Here is a 6,454-nt window from a genome sequence, read left to right on the forward strand (position 1 = left end):
CCCAAAATCATTTAATACGTGTTGGTTATTTGGAAAAGATGCACAAAATAACCAAATATATTTAAGAGACCACACATCTTTTATGACTAGTTCTGAACAGTACACAAGCACATTATATTTTATTGATTGTGCAGAGCATCAAGACAATAACTTTTAAACATGTATTAGTGTGAGCCTGTTTTTTTTTTTTACTTATATAAGAGCTGTTTTAAGTTTTGCCTTTAATTTAGAGCAAAAGCACAATGTAGACAAAAATATTTGATGTTTTTAACCTTATATGGTGTACTTTAACTTGGCCTAAATTCAATTTAAATTTCTAGTCTTTGAGCTGTTAATTTAAGTTATTTTCTTTCTAATCATACATTCTCATAAAAAAGTAAATTTCTCTGTTACTACGTTACATTATGTGTACATATTAGTACCTTTTAGCTTTTGCACCTACACGGGAAAAATGAGAGAGTACTTTTTTCGGAGTTACCATCAGTAATTTTTATTTAAGTAGGTGTAAAAACGTAGAGGAAATGTGTTGGAGTAAACCAGCGAGACCACGCCCACTCTACTTTCTTAAGTTTCGTTTCTTCCGCCATTTTGTTATCCCGCTGTGGACGGAGGAAGTTAGAGGCTGTGACTGAGGTAAGTCTGCTAATTGCTCAAAAATAAGTTGGAAACTTGTTTTAAGCGGGTTTGGTTATTTTATCTGTAAGGAATAACTTTTGTGTAGTGGAATGCTGCTATTCCACTTTGTATGTGCCTGTGAGGAGATTGCAAACTACGAGCAGGAGTTTGCTAACGGTTAGCCTCAGCCGTTTGAAGTTCAGCTAAATGCAGCCATTAAATAAATTAAGCTGTTGTTTTTATTGGTGTTGTACCGCGTTCCGTTAAATACATTGAAATATATACATTTTTTCACTAGATAATTCTGTCGCCGTTTTACCGATGTACGCTGGCGTTGATGCACCGGTTGTTGTTGCCTACCCCCCCCCCCCCTTTTTTTTTCTTTCTGTCTTTCTTAGTAAGGAAGCCAGCTACTTTTGAAACGACCAGCTCCATAATTCCTACTGATATTTCAGGTCCGTTGAATTCAATGCGTTAATCATTTTAATCTGTAATGTGTAGGAGTCCAATAACGTTTTAACTTTATTTTTTTTACACCGCAGAGTATGGCGGTCCTTCCCATTTATATGTCAGCCTGCCTTAGCTGCTGTGCGCGCGCAGCCACCATTTCTCGAATGCAAGACAGTGACAGACTGTTTAGGTTGTCATGATCATGATCGCTCATCACTGTGTTGTTGATTTTGATCATTCTCTTGCAGAGATTATTTTTTTTAAATGGAGGTCCGTGATTCCAGATACTCGTCACGATTTCTCAAACCAAAAACTCATGTATAAATCAGGAAAAAATATTTTTTTAAATGAACTTCAAAGAAATAAATCTGTAGGTCCTTAGAAGCCAGTGCATTGTTGTCAGTGTTGTTTTTTTAGCAGTTCTGCAAATTCTGCAACATTGCTGTGACAGCTAGTGTGAACTGTATATTTGCCATTACTATTTTAAAATGTATTAATTTATTTGGAACAGGGCTTAGATCTGAATAAATGCTGTGTTGGTACCTTTTGGTGTTGTAATGTTTTTTCTTTTTTGTAATTATTTTTTTCCCACCAGGAAAGATGCAAGCTGTGCGTGAACATGTCGAACGCCAAAAAAAAATAAAAAATGTTTTAAAGTTTAGCTGACCTTCAAATCCTTTTGGGAATGCGGTGAGTGGAAACATCACAATTTCCAGCATTTTTCTTTACAGGAATCAGTCAACTTTGTGGAAAAACTGTCAGCTGTGATGCAAACAGATTTTTTTAATTGGTTTTTAATTTAAAGATAATTTCTGTGCTGTATTCTAAACATAATTTTGCTTTGTTCACAGCTGCCAAAAAGTTCAACATCCCAACCTTGGACTTGAAAGTGTTTGATGACTCAAAGACAGAAGTTGATGAGCAGGTTTCTGATCTCCTGTTGAAAAACCCAAACCTTGGTGCGTTGGAAATTTGTCTGGCCGAAGATACAAATCCAGAAGGTGAAGTTTTTCTTTTAAATTGTAATTTATCTATTTTGTTTTGAATGGTTTTGGGTAAATTCCCCTTTGATGCCTGAATTTATTTCCAAGGGAAATAATCTGTGTTTTTGCTTTCAAGTACATGCTAAATTAAGAACATTTTTGAGCTGAAGAGTTTTGATTGTATATTTGCATCAATAGGAGTCTGAGGGTTAATGATTTATTTGACAGGACAGTGTGGGGAACAAAACACGGGCAAATAAGTATGAGTTTTTTTATCCTATTGCTGTCTTAGACAAGATAACAAATCTGCTAAACTGTTAAGTCGGTCAGTATTTAAAAATCTTTGTTTTTACTTTTTTTGTTTTTGCTATCATACTAATTTAAATATTACAGTAACTGAAAGCTTTAATACTTTGACAGATCAGCCGAGTTGTCCTGCAAAGAGCTGCAATACCAGTTCAAGTGGAGATTTTGAAGTGGACTCAGATGACACCATAATATTACAACACAGTCCTACAACAAGACGAAGACTTGAAGACACCTCTCTTGCCAAAGTAAGTAAATAATCTTTTCACAAAGTCATTTCAAGCATTCAAAGTCAGGCTGTCTTTCCAATTCAGTTTAGTTGTCAAACAGTGCAGTAAGTCAGATCATCCAAACTAGTTTAAAGTTTTCTAGGGAAACAGCAGATTGCACCGAGTAAGTCACAACACATTGAATACATTCTGGAATGCTGTCCTCATCATACAAACATATAATTCTTCTGTATTTCCTTCAACAAAGCTCTGCATAATTAACAAGATATTGACTATACGGGCGACAGTGGCTCAGGTGGTTGAGCGGGTCGTCCAATGACCGAAGGGTTGGCGGTTCGATCCCCGCTCCCACCAGCCAAAATGTCGTTGTGTCCTTGGGCAAGACACTTCACCCTCCTTGCCTCCAGTGTGGCTCCACTGGTGTGTGAATGTACATGAATGATCCCGGTGATGGTCAGAGGGGCCGTAGGCGCGAAATGGCAGCCACGCCTCTGTCAGTCTGCCCCAGGGCAGCTGTGGCTACAACAGTAGCTTACCGTCACCAAGTGTGAATGAATAATGGACACACTGTAAGCGCTTTGAGTGTCTTGAAAAGCGCAGATAAATCCAATCCATTATTATTATACAAAGACAGACATTGACTATGCAGTTTTTGAGAGGGAAAAATGTTTTCTGGGACATGGTTTCTGCAGTTCAATTGGAATTCACCTTCAAGTTCTTGACAGGACTGTTTTGCAGAGTTAACCGGCCTTAATTTCCCATCATGCCATTGTTTACGCTCCCGTTACCTTACAGTCCCTCACAACCCCCAAGCAACAGAATTGGCGTGCAATATTGGAGCTATCCAGCCTTATAGATGTGAGCCAGATGCCAACTCAGACGAGGAGAATGAAGACAAGCGCTCCGCTTGTCTTCATTCAGGGAGCTTGTGGCCTGCCAAATGTAGCTAGCTTTCTCAAATTACATCTTTTCATCTGCTCCTGATTCATCCCAATTTGAGAAAATAAATATTGAGAAACAGTTTTATTCTTAAATCTTATAACGATGTCATCATAATAATGCCACATTTTAAAAAATAACTTTCATTGGAGTGGGTCCCCCATTTTAACATGTCGCAGTATTTTTCTCATGATGGGCGCGTTTAAAAGAACACGTTTAAAACTGCACATCTGAGTATTCACTCAAATTGGGATGAATCAGGAACAGACAAAATAAATGCAGTTTGAGGAAGGTCTCTATTGTGACGCACCACATGAAATGAGGTGGGTCTGAGTCCCTCTGCTCTATTCTGATGCTTCCACTTGCAGACAAACAGATCCATTAACATCTTCATCATACTTGTCTGAGCTTGATCTAAACTATGGCCGGAAAGCTTCAATATTGCTCACCATTTTGGTTTCACCACTAATGTTAGTTTTAGGTTGGAAGGACTGTAAGCTAGAGGGAGAGGGCGTAAACAAAGGGATGTTCGGACATCAGCAGAGGGTAACTACTGTGTCAATAGCCCCGCCTACAACTCAGAAGTTAATTTCTGATCAACTCCAAACCACTCTGCACAAACTGTCTTTAAACATCATCTCAAAGTGCTTTAACCCCAGTAATCAGTGCTTGCAGTTGTATTTTTTTATTATTAATATGGACTTTTAAATTTGATCCAATAGGTGGTTGCTGTCATTGGTGAGGATGCATCATCCGTTGAAGGTCATGTGAATGTCCTGCATATCCAGTACAGCAAGGTGCGAGAGGATATACTAAAGAAGTACCCTTTCTTGAAGACAACCTCAGGGGTCAGTGACATTTTAAATCAGTTCTCAGCTTAAAATACATTTTGAATGTCAATATAAGCTGAGACATCTGCTAAAATGATCATTAACAGCTTTAACTCAATTGTAAAAACATTGTAATTTTCTAAACCCATATATAAATATATAGTCATTCAAGCCAAGTAATATTTATACAATGAGATCACTAAAGGGAAATGGCAATGAAAGAGGCAAAAAAGAATATTAGAATGTTTTGTCTTTTGTTTGTTTTAGTTAAAGTGAATGATTAATTTTCTAATTTTTTTTTAATTTTCAGTTTGATGAAGTTGACCGAATGCATCCATCACCTGTCAGTTTAAGCCAGCGCTTCAAGGACGGCGTTTACCAGTATTGTGCCAAAGGTGCTTGAGCTTGTTCAAAGAAAAGCTCCATTAGCCAAAGTCTCCAAAGAATCAAGAGAAGAGAAGAGATGCTTGCAGAGGATCTACTAGGTATTGACATAAACGTAATCTTTAGTGTGTTTTATAGTTCTTCTTTTTAGAATTCGTATCAATATTATCTTAATCACATTTATGCATTTTATTATTTAAATTATGCATTTAAACTTGTTTATAAGTTTACTTTTTTATTATCTATTTTTAGAAAATGTAGAATGCAGTAGAAAGATGTACTTAAAATGAGGTCTAGTGCTTCTTTTGTTAATGTCACAAGTTTTATTTCATGGTTTAAAAATGGTAACTGAAGTGCTATGTGCTGTTTACAATTGATCAAATGTTAAGGTTATAGTTACAATGAATGCAATGTGAACTGAAGGAAAAATATAGATTTTTCATTACTGTAAAATTGCTAATTGTAAATATATGCATCCTGTTGTGACACTGTAAATACTGTGAAATGTCAGAATTGTAATTTTTTTGAATGTTTAATAAATGTGATAAACATTATACTGGTCTTTTAATGTGCTGTATCTGGTACAAATTTGCCATCAAAGGGTACAAAAGGCTTGTCACTGGGGCAGTACCCTTAAAAGAACAAATTTGTACCTTTTTTAAAGGTACATTATGGTACCATAGCACTATAAGGTACAATTTAGTCCACAGAGGTACATATTTGCCTTTGAAAGGTACATACTGAAAGGGTACAGATGCGCACCTATATGAAAGGGTACAACATTTGTACCCTTGAGGGTACTGCCCCAGTGACAAGCCATTGTACCTCTAAAGGTACAAATCTTGCACATTTTTTCTGACAGTGTGGGTTTTCTCTGGGTGCTCCGGTTTCCTCCCAAAGTCCAAAAACATGCTTCACAGGCAGATTGGTATCTCGAAATTGGACCTGCAACAGACTGGTGACCTATTCAGGGTGTACCCCACCTTCACCCAAAAGTAGCCGGGATAGGCTCCAGCAACCCAGTGACCCTGAAAGGGATTCAGCGAGTTCTAAAAAGTTGACTCTTTTATTGTCTTTTCTTTGAATCTGGAAGACTTGGTTTTAATGATTCCAGATTCCAGTTGGCTCATCCGTGCTCCTGTACCAGGCCGTGTACCTCGTCTCTGGCTCGTCTCTGCTGCTGCTCCTACACCTGGCTGTGGATCCTGCCTCTGGCTTGTCTCTGCTCTGTACCTGACCGTGTACCTCGTCTCTGCTCCTGCTTCTACACCTGGCTGTGGATCCTGTTTCCGGCTCGACTCGCACCCCCGACTGTCCTCCCAAATCCGTCTGGATGAAGCTCGTCTGCTGGACTTTAAATATGTAGTTGTAGGATTAGATAAATTAATTCTTCTCTATGAGTTCTGGTAATCATCTGTCCGTCCTGAGGGAGGATCCCACCTTCATGTGGACACCCTTGAGGTTTCTTCGTTTTTTCCGGAATCCGTTTTTTTTGGGGGTTTTGCTTACCGCGAAGTGGGATCTAAGGGCAGGGATGCCAGTTTAGTTTAGTCTGTTTAGTTAATTCAATTTAGTATTTTCCTATAGAATTCTATGTATTCATGATCCTTCTGATTTTATGTTTAACTTTTTAAATTACCTATACGAAGTCCATCGAGATGACTGTTGTTGTGTATTTGAGCTACACAAATAAAATTGAATTGAATTGAATTCATGG

At 37.8% G+C, this 6,454-nt stretch overlaps 1 long non-coding RNA gene across 4 annotated transcripts; it reads left to right on the forward strand.

Annotated features, from left to right (window-relative positions):
• The first annotated feature begins 495 nt into the window (after positions 1 to 495).
• Positions 496 to 5,291, forward strand: LOC144989323 (uncharacterized). Of its 4 annotated transcripts, none has more exons than XR_013653468.1 (7): positions 496 to 633; positions 1,661 to 1,755; positions 1,917 to 2,066; positions 2,277 to 2,308; positions 2,469 to 2,602; positions 4,246 to 4,371; positions 4,664 to 5,291. It is a non-coding gene; the product is annotated as an uncharacterized LOC144989323 (long non-coding RNA). The 4 variants fall into 4 exon arrangements; XR_013653467.1 differs by lacking the exon at positions 2,277 to 2,308 and adding an exon at positions 1,014 to 1,070 and having other exon boundaries at positions 556 to 633; XR_013653465.1 differs by lacking the exon at positions 2,277 to 2,308 and having other exon boundaries at positions 500 to 633.
• Positions 5,292 to 6,454: the final 1,163 nt, after the last annotated feature.

This window comes from Oryzias latipes, chromosome 23 (genome assembly GCF_053564925.1).
Source record: "Oryzias latipes strain Hd-rR chromosome 23, Olatipes_Hd-rR_3.1".
Classification (NCBI taxonomy): Eukaryota; Metazoa; Chordata; class Actinopteri; order Beloniformes; family Adrianichthyidae; genus Oryzias; species Oryzias latipes.